The sequence below is a fragment of the Camellia sinensis genome, chromosome 12, assembly GCF_055761805.1.
Source record: "Camellia sinensis isolate YWXY chromosome 12, ASM5576180v1, whole genome shotgun sequence".
Taxonomy (NCBI): Eukaryota; Viridiplantae; Streptophyta; class Magnoliopsida; order Ericales; family Theaceae; genus Camellia; species Camellia sinensis.
The window spans coordinates 74,917,303-74,935,038 of record NC_138972.1 but is presented as its reverse complement, the minus strand read 5'-3'; positions in this window follow the sequence as shown (position 1 = coordinate 74,935,038).

The following is a 17,736-nucleotide window of genomic DNA, read 5'->3' as shown; positions in this document are numbered from 1 at the left end:
TAAAGAAAACATAAGGAAGAGTTCTCTTAAGCGAATAGAAAACGAATGCAACATGAACATAACTAAATAAATTGCCCGTAGGCTTACATCATTTAAGTCAAGAGGAAGGGTTTAACCCTTACATCAATGGCATTCCGCCTATACATATAGAGGCCCCGTGGCCAACAAATAAGGAAGATCCGTAATCTTCTAGCACATCCTGATAATCACTTGAAAAAGATTTAACAACATGGGATGAAAATAAAGTCCAGTAGGGATCTCAACATGATCCTCAACAATAACAACTTACAGATAGCTATGATCACGAATGCTAATCTCATACCATATAAATAATGTGGCATTTTATAACCAAAGTATACATACATACGTACTTTCTCAAAATCATTCAGTTATTCAACAACACCAAGTTTCTCTTTTTCTACCCATTTCCCATTTAAACAATTATTACACAATAACCGAAATTTCTCCATTTGAGACCAAACACCCCACAATATCCATTTTTATTTCTTTTTCGTGAAAGCACGCTCACTAACTCCGATTTCCTCACACTACTTATAACCCATTATATATCCATGGTCCGACTCCACATGTTCATTGCATTCTCAATCTTGAATTCAAATTAAAGTGACATTTTCAATAACCAACTATTGGTAGGAAAACTCCTTCATCCACTTTCTAACATGTCCAAATTTGCATAAACATATCCATTCAACGTATAAGGCAATTCAATATTACCAATTCATAATCACCATAATGCATGACACAAACAGTCAAACTGAAACAACAATGATAAATAATCCTTGCTCTACATGCCCAAAGCATGGTAAGCCAATGATACATCTCTCTACAATGCACTGCCAATTTACCAGAAACAAGCTGGAAGTGTCACGACCCGAACCCGCCCCCATGGGTTAAGGACGTAACCGGCCAGTAATCCTAAGATTACCTACGGCCTCAGACCAAAACAGACTTAACACATCAGAGTAAAGGGGCCAAAAGGGAAGCAAAATTTAAAACTTTGCCCATAGAGCCGTGCTTATATGCACATCATAACATTCCATACCAACTCATGTTAATAACTCACGTCAGAAATGTAGTAGCATAAAATTCTATACAGACAGGATCGTCCAACTAAGTCAACCCATGAAACTATATACAGACATAATCAAAAACTTCGCCACCATGACAAGATATAAATACATAACGGAAGGGCGAAGACGGGTCTCGTGCGTGAGACGCAAGGGCTGACTCTCCAAAAACCTCTGTTGTTCCTCACAGACTTCACTGGGGCTGGGTTTGGACTTCTCCGGGCTCACCTACAAACACATGAATGAGCGTGAGCGATAGCCCAGTGAATAATATCAAATACAGAAATTACGTAAACAATGTAGAACAACAGGTTCCAAACGGCCTTAGGCCCAATTCCTATTTCTACTTAACAGATATATAAGTATACGAAATTCAAATCAAGTGACTGTAGTTCCAACCATTCTGGCCTTTGGCCCACTCAGATTTCCATTCATGTCAAAACGGCCTTCGGCCCATTCATTTCTGTCAAAACGGCCTTCGGCCCATTCATTTCTGTCAAAACGGCCTTCGACCCATTCATTCATGTCAAAACGGCTTTCGGCCTACTCATTCATGTCAAAACGGCCTTTGGCCCACTCACATGTGTCAAAACGACCTTTGGTCCATTCATTTACATCAGGACGACCTTTGGTCCATTCATTTATATCAGGACGACCTTTGGTCCATTCATTTACATCAAAACGACCTTTGGTCCATTCATTCATTTCAAAACGACCTTTGGTCCATTCATTCACATCAAAACGACCTTTGGTCCATTCATTCACATCAAAACGACCTTTGGTCCATTCGTTCACATCAAAACGACCTTTGGTCCATTCGTTCACATCAAAACGACCTTTGGTCCATTCGTTCACATCAAAACGACCTTTGGTCCATTCATTCACATCAAAACGACCTTTGGTCCATTCATTCATCCATATCAGACTTATGTCCACAAACCCAATTAGCAATTCATAAAGCTTAAAAGGGATTAAACAATTGGACATTCGCAAGCATTCAAATATTGATATTACTCACAGTGATTGGCTTGTGGATTCGCCCTGGAGCTTGACCCTACACATTCCATGAACACAAAAGGGGTCATTAACAATTCAATCCGTTCCTTAATTCACATATTCCTCTTTTAGGCTTTATTCTTATCTCATTAGCTCATTTACAATGCTTAACATAAGCCTAAGAATGCTTGCAAGTGAAAGAGAACGGAAAACAGAACACAAAATGCAAAAACAGGATTTCAGAAAATAGGGTCCCCGCTCGAGCGTGGACTTCCCCCGCTCGAGCGGACCCTTAGGTCTGCAAAAGTACTGGTTGCCTTCAATTCCAGCTCGAGCGTGAACTCGGCCGCTCGAGCGGACTGCCTGTCTACATAGCTCCCCGCTCGAGCGTCAACTTCCCCGCTCGAGCGGGAACCATGTCTGCAGAAAGTGCTGGGAGCTCGATTTCTCCGCTCGAGCGTCAGGTTCCCCGCTCGAGCGGACATCAAAATTCTGGGTTTTCCAGATTGTGTTCTTGAGCTCCCTTCAACATTCAAACCGTCATTCCATGCTTTTGGTGGCTCCAATTTCACATATACTTGTACTAACATGGTATAAACACCAAAATACATCTTCATGGAGCCCAATTTCATAAATCAAATACATGCATGGCTTAATTTAATTCAAGCTCAATTCTATCATACACATTCATGCCTTCCAAAGCTCCTATCTTTAATTATTCAACATGCATGCTAATCTTGACTTCATTTTCATTCCAAATAATGCAAATGGTGCTCATTCTCATGGAGCTCAACAAAAACATGCTTGCATGTAAGATTTAACACCTTTATTTCCATGTTTAACTCAATACATGCTAGATTATACATTTTCATGGCAATTCTATGCATGCATGTGCATATAAACTTCAATTTCATCATACTCAACACCATTCATGTTCTTGATCAGATATCCTCTGCGAATTCACATTATTACATACACAAATTCATGAATTAGGTGTTGATCACTCACCTAGGAGCTTCAATCTTCACAACTATGGTTAATTCTTGAGCTAGCCTTCAAGACTCCAAAGCTTCAAGAGCAAACTTAGATGATTTCCCCCTTTCTCTCTCAATTTCGGGTCTCTCACTCTCTCTAGAGAGTTTAATCAGCCAAAGCCACATAAGGGAAGGAATTGAGGGTGTAGTGCCCTTTTGCATCAAACCCCACTATTCCAAAATAATAATAATAAACAATTGGGCACTAAATTATCAATTTAATCAACTTAATCTGACCCGAATCAATTTCTAATTAAATTTCACCGTAGGCTCTAAAAATTATGCCGACCACAATGGCGTAATCAATTTCGGGTTCTGCGGCCGATAAGGCCTCCAATTTAATTTCCGAAGTGGTAAAATCAAACAGATATTCCTACGGTGAACAGATAGAAATTCAAAACCACATATTTTCACATAATGGCATACAAAACCATAACAAACACATAATCACATCTTATTAAGGACCAATTAACATATTACGAGACAGGGGTATTACAGGAAGGGAATGGTACCTTTGCCAATTTACCAGGCGCTAGTTGGAAGGGAATGGTACCTCTCATTATCAGCGCAACACACGCAGCCAATTCTCCAGGCGCTAGCTGGAAGGGAATGATACCTCTCATTATCAATGCAACACACATAGCCAATTCTCTAGGCACTAGCTGGAAGGGAATGGTACCTCTTATTATCAGCGCAACACACACACATTCTCAACCATCACCACATGATAAGGTACAACCCACAAACGTAATACATAAACACAACTAACCAACACAACAATGTCATCCTCTACCAATGACCAAGGACAAAACCTCTAAGCAACACGTATTCGCTTACACATTAATAACAATAATTCACATGGAACTTTGGATCCAATTACAACAATAATGAAATTAAGTATTTATGATTCAATCCCAAGTTAATTTCCAAGACTCACACAAAGTTAGCATTCCATTCTTCCATTGCAAAATCAATTGTCTTTTCCTTCTACATTAATCTTCTCCACCCTTTGCCTCAATTCATTTATTTTTCTTTTCACAAAGGAGTATGACCAACTCACATTCTTTCATTTTAAATAAGGGATTTCCAATCATGGCCAACAAAATTATGATTTACTCAACTTCTATTTAATGGTAGTGTAACACAATAATATTCAAAACTCATGGTTAGTTCCATCCTCTTCAATGTACACGTTATCAATTCACTACAAACAACTATGAATAGCACAACACTAAGTCAATGTTAAGAATTTATGAGGCTCAATTAATTTCGTAAGTTCATATCATGAAAAATTCATCATTTAAATCTCTAATTTCATAACATGATTAACCCACAATTAAAACCCTTTTATCAAATGAGCATTTTTTTTTTGTAAAATTAGGGCTTCACCCTTCTCTCTACGTAAACAAGTTAAACTACTTCCCATAATTTATCCTACAACAACACATTCCCAATTCTCAACCACACACACAACCCATCTTGGACCCCTATTCATGATTTTCAACAAAAATCCATAACAATATGATTTTTATGCAATAGAATATACCACATGTCTATCTATAAAAGAGGTATTGAAAAGAGACCAAGGAAATCCCTACCTCAAGAGAGAAGAGGAGAAAGAGCCCAAAAATCGACCTCGCCGAAATACGATCTCCACCGGTCAAGATGAAGCCCTCGACACGCTTATCATTTTGGTATAAGGGACTAGCATCAAAATCCCAATGGATTTCATGGGATGAAAAGAAATGTAATGTTTTGTGGGTTTGGGTAGAGAGAGATGAGAGAAAAATAGAGAAAATATTGTATAGAGAGAGATATATCAGAAATGAAGTGAAAACGGGCAAAAATGCAATACATAGCTGAAAAGCACGAAAATTGAGATAGAAATGCGCTTGGCCGCACATGCGGAGCACCTCTCTTGCACGTACGACTCTCACCCCCGCACATGCGGGCTCTTCTGCACCACACTTTCGCACTTGCCTTTTAGGCAGTATGCTCCAACCCAAGCCTCAGCTTCCTGTACGTGTGGCCTGGCCTCCCGCACGTGTGGCCCAAGGCCTTGCACGTGCGGCCCTGGCCCTCCTATTCGGAAAAACTCCAGCTTCTTCCCGATCCTCCGGTGCCAACCCCGCATCCTCCGCAACGAGTGAAAACTCGTAATTGAAACAAACAAGAGTGAAATTTGAAGGAGAAGTTCTCAGAAATAACGAATCCAACTGTTGACAGAAACACGCTTTGAAAACCCGACATTTAACAACGAGAATTCCAACATAACCTCAAGAGAGCAAAGCAAAATACGCACCAGTCATCATAAGTGTATACCGGATTGTCCTATAAATTTTCCTGTAAACTATTAAGTCCCATTGAATTTGAAAATGTATATCATGAGGTGCTTTTACTATATTTCTTAGAGACAACAAATGTGGATATATTTTTATTTGTGCACTATTGTTTTTAAACTTTTGCCAAATGTATCGTTCTTAAAATGTGACAATGTGATCCATTGTCTTATTAAACTTTTATCAAATGTGACAATGAGACATTTGTGTATTATTGTCTTATTAAACTCTTGTCAAATGTATCATTCTTAAAATGTAACAATGAAACATCAATCTAATGTGTATATTAATGTCTTATTAAACTTTTGTTGAATGTGTCATTCTTCTTAAAATGTGACAATGGGACATTTGTGCACTATTGTCTTATTAAGGTTTTATCAAATGTATCATTTTTGAAGTGTGACAATGGAATATCATTCTAATGTGTGTATTATCGCCTCATTACATTTTCAAATGTAGGTATGCTTAATTTGGAAGATTTTAATGCGAGAAATGACTTATGTGGGTTCATAAGATTATTTATGGAACTATGATCCATATGGAGGAGGACGTTTTGTGTGGATCCCGAGATTAGTCGAGGTACGTGTAAACTAGTCCGGACACCCTCGATCATTAAAAATATATATATATATTTATGGGAGTAAATGGTTTATAAGTTATGGATATAAGATTTATTAGTAAATGCCCCTTTATTTTTTCAAATCAGACAGACCTTTAAAGTTATATTGGAAAATATTTTTAGGATGGCTTTGGATCTCTAATTTCACAATTTTGAAACAAAAATGCATATTTCGAACATGCATTCCAAAAGATAAATTTTGGGACTTGCGTGTAGGTCTTTATAGGTGGACTTATTGTCCAATAGGTCCTATGATAATTAATGACATTTTTCATCAAACACTATTAAAAAAGTCATTAATTGTTAATTTTCAGCGATAATTTGAAAATTTCGTCGCAAAAAATGTCACTAATTATAAGTTTTAGCAATAGTTTAAAAAAATCGTCACAAAAAAATGTCACTAATTTTCAACTTTCAGCGATAGTTTGAAAATTTTGTCACAAATAAACATCACTTATTGTAAGTCACTAATTATCAATTTTTAGCGACATATGCAAAAAATCGTCAATTTTTTTTTTTTTTACTTTTAGCGACGATTTTATTAGGACTTATTTTCAATAAGACTTTATGGAAATTAAGTGAAACTATTGGTACCTAATGATAATTTACCATAAATTGTAAGGTATTAGAGGTTTTTTGATAACATTGATATATACCTGGGCTAAAGTCTTAGAAAACTTCTCAACAAATTTTATAAAATTTTATTTTATTACGTGTTTCGTTTTGGATTTGAATTTTTTTTATTTTTTTATTTTTGAGTTGAGCTGCTCACACCGGCATGGCTAAAATCATTGGGTTAGTGTATCTAGTGGGATGTTTTTATTGGATTGACTATTTCTCTCTTCTTATGAAATCTCCCTCTAATGAGAATGTCTCCTTGCTTTTCACGACAAAAAATTATGCACAACCTTTTTTTTAGGAAAATTATACAATAATTTTGGAGTATTACGTAGTTGTACTCCTTCACCAATCACCATTTATTATGCCCCCTCATATTACTCAATCACCCAACATAAATAATTAATACTCCACCTTTTCACCAATCATACTACCATGAAACACTACATGATTGTATTCCCAGATTACCGAATAATCATCCCTATTCTTTTGGCTAGTTGAAATAAACTTAAATATGAGTAGTTTCAAGGCATGGAAATCATTAGCCCATTTTTAGAAATCTTAGGCTAATAAGCCGAAACTTAATTTTTTTTGAACTAAAAGGACATTATTTGTCTAAAAGGACACCTATCTATTCAAAGCTTACCTATCTATCTATCTATCTATCTATCTATCTATCTATTCAAATATCTCCCTATTTGTACACATGTCACCTATCTGTATATGTGCAACTATTTGTTAAATAGTTCAATTATATCTTCAAATGTCTCACGATTTGTATACATATCACTTATCTATTTACTTATCTGTTCAATATGACATATCTATTCATCTCATTGCCACTATATATACATGTGTCACCTATATGTGCAATTGATTTTTAAAATGTTCAACTATCTCTTCAAATATCTTATTATTTGTATATATGTCATTTATCTATTTACTTATCTGTTCAATATCACCTATTTGTATATTCATCTCACTGCCACTAGCTGCCACCGTTGGCCGGCCATTAGAGACTTTCTGGCCAATTTCTTGGTGACTTTTCCAGACATGCCTTTATCATCACCAAAGAAATTGAACTTTAAATTAAATGACATATGACCCCATAGGAATACACTTTTCTCAAAACTAACCGTAGATTCAACTTTCAATAAAAAATTTACTTGTGATCGATCACTTCCTCAATTCAGACATGAAGACTTTCCGTCATACATTCATATAACATTTGAATGCCTTAGATAATTTAAACATATTTTTCCTTTTCGATATGGTTATGGAACTTCTTCTCCTTACTCAAGAGGAACATAAATAAAATAAAATAAAATAATTAATGCAATTGTAGCTAATGAAAAAGTGGTTTGAACCATTTCCGACCTATGAAAAATGGACCTTGGGTTTTGTCCCAGTGGTCTTGTGGTCTTGTAGCCACACCTTAATTAGGATGTGGCAAGGTCAGTGGTTCAAGCTGATGGAGCAGAGGCGACCTCTTTAATTGTAATCGAACCTTACTAATAAACTAACATTCTATAATCTTGAACAAAAAAAAAAAAAAATGACAATTCACTTCTCTATTAACTAATTGTATGTTTTAGTATATATACTTTTAAGATTGATGTAAATTAGGGCCACAATAATTCTTTTAGGCAAAGTTGTGTTGATATGAACAATAATCCATAATATCCAGGGCTACAAGAAAGAATATCATCCTAACTAGAAATAGGAAATGAGTATTAATTAGTGATGAATATATTCTATAAGATTTGTAGAATTTAGAGGGCATTTGGTAAATTTTTTTAATTTTCAAAAATAAAAAATTGCAAACTAACATGAAAAAGTTTGACCAACTATTCCCAAAACAATTTTTGAATGTCAAAAAAAAAAAAAAAATTTACAAATATAAAAATGATATGAAAATGAGGGTTTTTTTAATGTCTACACTAATAAAAACAAATTGGATAAATTACGGTAAACTCTCTTTCAACCCCTTTTGTTAGGACTTTGTTAAAAATTTATACAAAATCAGATCATATGTAAAATACGTGACACATTTATTGAATATTAGGGCAATAATGTCATTTTTTGATGATCACATTTGCACTTTGCCACTTATGCTCCGTTTATTTGGGTAAAAAACATTTTTTTAATGGAAAACATTTTTCTACAGAAAGCTTTTCCTAGCAAAATTTTCATGCCCTAGATTTACACAGTTCGACTCACATGAATAAATCACCTAACGATGAACAATAAATAACAACTCCCATGTAAATGAATATAATATAGTCACACAATACATGTGTTTATCCGATTTTATACATTCCTAGATACAACATCTAAGTTGAATGGATGTTATATAACTAAAACATGCACAGATGTTATAAAATCAAATTAAACGCCTTAAGGCTTACATCATACACAAGGGTGTAACCTTTACAAGAATGGCACATAACTAATAAATAATATAAATGGCCCTAGGCCTACAAACAACATAACCACCCTACACGGTTCCGAACACAGCTTCACGTCTTAGTCCACATCCACATGTGTACCCTTGAAAAACATTTTCAGCCACGTAGGGTGAGCAAAAGCCCAGTAGAAAATATTTAAAAAACTAAGTTGAATGGATGTTCTATAACTAAAACATGCACAGATGTTATAAAATCAAATTAAACGCCTTAAGGCTTACATCATACACAAGGGTGTAACCTTTACAAGAATGGCACATAACTAATAAATAATATAAATGGCCCTAGGCCTACAAACAACATAACCACCCTACACGGTTCCGAACACAGCTTCACGTCTTAGTCCACATCCACATGTGTACCCTTGAAAAACATTTTCAGCCACGTAGGGTGAGCAAAAGCCCAGTAGAAAATATTTAAAAAACTAAACATGCTCCACCAGCATAAATGATCATGATGCAATACATATATACAATATGCCCAAAATGCATTTTCAACTCCATTTGATTTCTCAACAAAATCCTTTCTTTCCAATTACTAAAACCTTACGTTTAATCAAAAATGTTTTCCGAGTTCAAATCATTTGTTTGATATAAAATCTTTTTTTACAAAAACCAATCCATGTATCTCAATACCAACCAGCAAAAACATTGCTAAATCAAATGCGACTACATCGCTGAACAAAAGGCAAATACATTGCTCAAAATATTTCCAAACGTCCAGTTCCAAAACCAACATAATAGTAAATAAAATGGGTAAATCTCCAAAACAAATACAACCTTTCACGGAAATTTCATCCGTAGGAAATCGTAAACCGGTACCCATGTAAACGTAGACTATACAAGCACTACTATTGCCATTTCATAGAAATTTTGTCTACATGATCGACACCCATGTATACGTGCGGATTTTAGGACTTTCACCATGGACACTCATGTCAACTTATTTTAACGAGACAATACTAACTTCCCAGATTCACCATTTTATTTACCCTTTTCAATAGTACAATATATGTAACTCAAAATATTGTTTTTCCAAAACAATGCAAATGTTCCAAAACATAATGTGAGAATTTCCAAAACCTCTTTCCAAAGCATACAGTTTCCATTTTCAAAATCTATTACATGCTTCATGATATGAATGATTTCAAATTGCCTAATCCATATGCAATTTTTAACACATGGCAATGTTATTCTCCACCGATAGCAAAACGATTATCTCTAATGCAATAATTAAAAGATAACAATATAGATATATTTTCCAAAAGAATAACAACACCCATTTTCAAAATCCCACAGCCGTTTCCTTCCCATCTCTTTCCAACCAAACCATTTACCAAAATCAATCCAACTCCCAAAACAATAGCATATAGGGTTTTTTCTACAAATTGCGGCTTTTCCACTTTTAGAAATCCATATGCATTTTTGATTGCCGAAAATAATTGTAGTAGTAAATCATAGCCCAACATCCCCCAATTTCACAAAACCCTCAAGCCTAAAATAACATTTCAAAATCAACCAAATGACTACCAAATATAAATAATAAAATACGTCACAAATATGTTACCGAACTCATATTTGAGTTTAGGAAATAGACTCTATGTCTTGAAGCGAAGAGGAGAACTCTGAAAAACTCAAATTCGATGAAACCACGAAACTCTTGGATCAAAAGAAAGCCCTTGACAAGATCTACAATCTTTCTCAAAGGACCAAGGTGAAAAGATGTCTCTAACCAAGTAGATCTAAAGATCTATGTAAGAAATGTTAAGTTTCTAAGAGAGAGAGAAAAAGTGAATGAGAAAAGTGTGTTTGGGAGTTTATTTATAGTGGTAGAATAATATCCTTAAAGTCAAAGAAAACAATAAGTCAAACCCCAAAAAAGTTGGGCCTAAAAGTGAACCAAAATTTCTGAAAATAACTCACAGGAGTCGACTCTCAAGACAGTGGTGTCGACCCTCAAGAAGAAAAGCTGAGACACTAATGTGTGTAGCAGACAAGGGTTGACCCTAGGAAGTAGTGGTGTCGATCTTATATTTTAGTGGCAATACCCAGAACACAGTAGTAGACAAGGGTCGACCCTGGATGTCACGACCCAAACCTGCCCCTATAGGTTTAGCGTCATGACTGGCCAGTAATCATAGGTTACCTACGGCCTCTATTGACAAAACTAAATTGATATGAATTATGGGGCTTAGCGGGAGCAAATTAAATATAGAAGTAGTCCATCAAGCTGTGCTTAAGTGAAAAGAGTTCACATTAACACCTTACAGCCATTCCCAAAGGTAAGTGCATATACATTACAAAAGCTTTCAAAAAGAAAAACAAATGGTCAGCCACAAATTCAAACTTGTCAACATGCACTAAAACCCTTATACCAAAAATCAACCAACGTCTCATAACAAAAGAGGGAAGGGGGGGTTTAAAACTTTGCTTGGCTCTTCACGAGTCCAAGTTGGCTCCATCTAGGGAGCTCCACAAAAGGCTGACCATAGGGTAACTAAGAGACGATCTTTATCCTTGATGTTCAACTTGCTCACCTATATATATACATAAATAGTGAGCTAGTGCCCAATGAGTAATAACAAAATAAAGTGGTTATATGAATGAAGTTCAATACTATTACAAATATCAATCTTAACATCAATAACCATTTCAATCAAACATGTGGCACATTTGATAGAGTAACAATGTTTTAATAACAATAGGACCTCAAGGGTCAATCAATATATCATAGGCAATGCGACCATTAAGATCTAACAACAGAGATTTCTGTATTTCAATTATCCAATGGGCCACGGTATTGTTTTTCCCGGGCGAGGGCCAAGGGGCTATGGTATTAATCTCCCCTAAGCAAGGGTCAATGGGCCATGGTATTAATCTCCCCCAAGCAAGGGTCAATGGGCCATGGTATTAATCTCCCCCAGGCAAGGTTCTATGGGCCATGATATTAATCTCCCCCAGGCAAGGATCTATATTCAATGGATTTCAAAACTAAACTTCATTCATCATAAGAAAATAACGTTTCAATAGGCCATGCTATCAATTATCATATCGTTTCAATAGTTCATTCAATCAATTACATATCCATTTCGATAGTAATAACATTTTCAACAGTAAAGATAACTTGAACATATCTTTATAAGGTTATCATTTGCAGTGGTTTGTGTTGTCACTACGTCTCGTTGGACGTCCACCTGGTGTTGAATACAAGTGTTGGCCTAGCTCAATTCGCTAAATCTCTAGCTAATTTTCTTCAATTCTCTTCCTTCTCTCTCTAAAATGTTGAGTTCTTCCTCCCCCTTCCTCAAAATTTCAGCCAAAGGATGTAAATATGAGCCTAAAAGCATAATTAGAGCTATTTATATGGTGTGATTAGCTTGGTCTAATCAAATATGATTAAGGTGAAGTAATTTAGGCTCGATTCTAATTAATTCAATTAGTTTATTCTAATTATTTTGATCCGAATAAATTTTCAATTAAAGTTGCCATTAAATTCCAAATATTCTAATTAGTCTATTACGCTAATCGATTTCAGTTTCTGAAGTCGCCTAGGCTCTCAATTTCTATCTCTTTGTCAATTCGAACAGATATTCCATGTGGCAACAGATAGCTACAAAATTAAGCATGTAATCACATAATTAAACACACAATCATCTAATTAAACTTATGAGAATAATATAATATACTAATCCGGAGGTCGGGCTCGTCGCAGTCTCTCTCTCTTAGAAAGTTTGGTCCTCCAAACTTAAGTTACCTTCAGATGGAAACAAATGCAGATATCGTTGCCGTATCTCTTCTTCTTTCCCCCAAGTGGCCTCATTTCCATAATGTTCTTTCCACTCGACTTTCACCATAGGGATAGTTTTGTTTCTCAATTGTTTGACTTGTCGATCAATAATTTGCACAGGCCATTCTTCCTACATCATATTTTCATCCAAAGCAATCTGGTGGTGATCAATCACATGGAACGGATCACTGAGATACCCACAAAGCATGGATGCATGAGACACATTATGCACTTGTTCCATTCCCAGTGGCAGAGCAATACGATAAGCAATAGGACCTAACATTTCAAGAATATGAAATGGTCCAATATAGTGAGCAGTCAATTTTACTTTTTTGCCAAATCTCATCTGCCCCTTCATTGGGGTCACCTTGATGAATACATGATCTCCCGCTTCGTACTCTAAGTCCTTTTTTCGCTGATCCGCATAGCTTTTCTGTCGGCTCTGTGCAGTTTTGAGCCTTTGCTGAATGATTTTGATCTTCTCGGTCGTCTCTTGTACAAGTTCAATTCCATAAATGGCCCTATCACCAACCTCTGTCCAACAAACTGGCGATCTACATTTTCTACCATATAGTGCCTCATATGGCGCCATACCGATGCTAGTGTGGAAACTATTGTTATAAGCAAACTCAGCCAATGGCTAATAAGTTTCCCAGCTGCCTTGAAAATCCAAAACACACATACAAAGCATGTCTTCTAAGGTCTAAATAGTTCTCTCGGTTTGCCCATCGGTTTGTGGATGAAATGCTGTACTAAATTTCAATTATGTTCCCATTGCATCCTGCAGACTATGCCAAAATCTAGAAACAAGTTTAAGATCCCTATCTGATACAATAGACACTAGAACCTCATGCAGTCGAATAATTTCGTGAATGTAGATAGTAGCGAGTCTATATGCAATAAAAGAAGTCTTTATGGCGAGAAAATGAGCAGACTTAGACAGTCTATCAACTATAACCCAAATAGAATCCATACCTCTAGGTGTTCGAGGTAGGCCAACAACAAAGTCCATGGTGATATGCTCCAATTTCCATTCCGGAATAGAAAGAGACTGAAGCAAACCCACTGGTTTCTGATGCTCCGCTTTCATCTGTTGGCATTGTAAGTATTTAGAGTTGAAGTCGTCAATCTCTCTTTTCATGTTGGGCCACCAATACACTAACTTCAAATCTTGGTACATTTTGGTGTTTCCTGGGTGCATAGCAAACACTAACTTGTGAACTTCCTCTAAAATTTTCCTTTTCAAATCCGCATCATTTGGAACACACAATCTCCCTTGAAATTTCAATATGGAATCTTCAATTATGAACCCCGGTTTAGGCTTGGTGTCAAGTTTATCACAAATCTTCTTCAGAAACTCATTATTCATTTGCTTTCGTTTAATCTCCTTGATAATGGCAGACTAGGTAGATATCGCGGCTATCAAGCTATCTTGTTCAAAAGGCACCACTTCAATTTCGAGTTTTTCAAACTTCAGTAGCAGTTCTCTTTTATCTGTGAGTAAACAGGCAATATTCCCCACATTCTTTCTACTAAATGCTTCTGCTACAATATTGGCTTTACCTGGATGATAGTGAATTTGCAAGTGATAATCCTTGATTAGTTCAAGCCATCGTTTTTGATGCATGTTCAACTTTTTCTGTGTGAAAAAGAATTTCAAGCTCTTATGATCTGTGTACACTTCACATTTGGTCCCATACAAATAGTGACGTTGTTTCTTTAATGCAACACAACTGTAGCAAGTTCTAGGTCGTGTGTAGGGTAGTTCTTCTTGTGTGGCCTCAATTGCCGAGAGGCATATGCAATCACCTTGCCATTATGCATTAAGAAACAACCCAAACCCTTATAAGATACATCACTAAAGATCACAAAACCTTCGGTACCTGAGGGAATAGTAAGGATTGGAGTTGTGGTCAGTCTTGTCTTCAACTTTAGGAAGGCCATTTCTCTCTGATCCATCCATTCAAATGGTTCTCCCTTTCGAGTTAACTGGGTTAATGGCACAACAATTTTTGAGAAATCCCTAACAAATCTTCGATAATAACCTCCAATCCCATAAAACTGCGAACCTCTGACACATTAGCCAGGGTAGGCCAATTAATAATTGCTTTGATTATCTGAGGATCAATTAAGATACCATTTCTGTTGATAACATGCCCCAAAAATGTTACTTCATCAAGCCAAAATTCACACTTCTTCAATTTCCCGTACAATTGCTTTTCTCTTAGTGTTTGAAGTGTAATGCCCCAAAATATCCCAACACAAATTAGGTACATTAACCAACATTCATTCAGGGATAAAGATAGATCTCCAACCCTTTTCATCATTAATCATTAAAGTGTATACAAAAGTTCTACATGCGAATTATACATTCAACGGTATGAAAACACATGAATCTATAGCATGTAGAGCATCAAATCCCAAAAATAAATAAAATGCCCTTAAGGGCTTACATCTTCCAAGGCATTGAGCCCGGTTACACAAAAATGGTTTCACGAATCCATACATTTAAAGCCCTTGGCTAACAAATAAATTCACAACAAAATAGAGTCATCTACTCTTCACAAAAATATGTCCACACCCTCAACTTGACGGGATCACCACATCTTTTCCTACACTAAAATCCCATAGGGGTGAGTATAAAGCCTAGTAGAGAATCCTTACAAAGTATATACAGTTATGCAAGATTTTCCAATATTGAATGCAAATGCCATGCAATGCCAATTTAATGAAATTTTTATTTACATACTCTTCTTGAAAATCACCATGTTCAACAACAATTGAAATCTCAACAATTCCGAAACTTACGATTTTATTTAATAGGGGCGGTAAATACGACTCAGGTAATCCCTAGGTTGGTGTCTGCAAGTAGGCTCAACTAGCACTATCAAAACCCCACTTTACCGGTTGCTAACCGGAAGGGAAGTGGTACCTCATCCGCTCGTGTTTTCGTTCTTTCACCCCGGACACTCAGGCCAACTTATCAATTTCATCTAAACCTCCTATCCAACTTACCAACGTATTTACCCCATAAACATTTCCATGGTTTCGTTTCACAATGTTTCATTTTCAATGAAAGTTCCAATTCCAATCAATGATCATGACATACAAGGTTTTGGAAGAGTCAATGCAACAATTATCTATACAACATCATGTTTCTCTACTTTCAACATACTTTCAACAATTATTCAATGATGATCAAATTTTCCCTTTCTCTCCTTTCAATGCCATTCCACTAGCCAAAAGTATGCTACAATTTATCAATAAATATAACAACACGTCCACAATTCACGCACTTCCATCATTTTCATCATTTCAAAATTATAGCAAAATTTTGACAACAATCTCCAATCTCAATGATTCTCATGTGTAGAGGAACCATCATCAATATATATGCGTTTGTAATAAAACAAGGAAACTCTCCACTTTCTTTACTCATCATGGCACACAACTATGAATTTATATATATATATATATATATCACCCATAAACCCTCATCTTTCTTTATTTAAGGAAGTCCCCAAAATTTCTAGGTTTTCTTCTTCACAAAAACACATCCACACTAAACATTTGAAAGGGACTCAAAGGAACATACCATTTTCTTGCTTAGGATGATTCCAACCCTCAAGATGCTATCTTAGAAGGATTTGATATTTTTTTTAAAAAACCCACTTTTGAAAATCTCTACATTTTGGACCACAAAATCAAAACCAACATAATAACTTCAAGAAAACCTTTAAATCAACATTAACATTGCAAAACATGTATATATTACTCAAGGAAGTCCCTACCTTAAGTTTGATGAGGAGATTTGATAAAACCCTAGGGTCCAAGGTAGAAGAAATTTGATCTCTACCGTACAAGGTGGAGTTCTTGCTTTGCTCTCCAAGATTTGTAAAGGATGATGGATCAAAACTCAATGGATAGTAAGAGATCAAAGGTTCTTGGAGTTTGGTGAGAGTTTTTAGAGAGAAGGAGGAGTAGAATGATGTTTGGAGTGAGAGAAAAATGTCCCAAAAGTGATACATACACAACCAAATAGAGAAGAAAAAAAAATAGAGATTCGGATTGCCAACGTCCCGCACGTGCGACACATGCCCCCACACGTGTGGAGCCTACCTCCCGCATGTGTAGCCTTCAACCCCGCACGCGCGGCCTTTCCATGCCGTACCTCCTCCAGCACCTGCATATATTGTAGTATGCTGCCCCAAACATCCCCTAAATTCCACACGTGCGGCCCCTCTCCCGCACGTGCGGTCCTGGTTTTCCAGCCCAGAATTTTTCTCCGCTCAATTCTAGGCACTTCAAACCTGGCCTCGCACTCTCCGGAACAAGTGAAAATCAACACCGAATAAACAAGAACAAGAATTTATTTGAGAAAAACTTCTGGACACTACAAATCCAATGAAGACAAAAGTGAAGTAACGTATAACGAAACTGGTCATCACATGAAGAGTCATTCTCAAATGTTGTCCATGCTCATCCTTACTTTTAGAATAAATCAAAATGTCATCAATGAAAACAACGACAAAATCATCCAAGAAAGTTTTAAAGACCCTGTTCATCAAATCCATGAATGCTGCAGGTGCATTAGTGACTCCGAAAGGCATCTAAAAATTCATAATGTCCATACCTGGTTCGGAAAGCAATCTTTTCAATATCTTCAGTCTTAACTTTCAATTGGTGATAGCCTGATCTCAAGTCAATTTTTGAAAATACCTTGGCCCCCTGCAACTGGTTAAATAAATCATCAATACGTGGTAGTGGATACTTATTTTTCACTGTTACCTT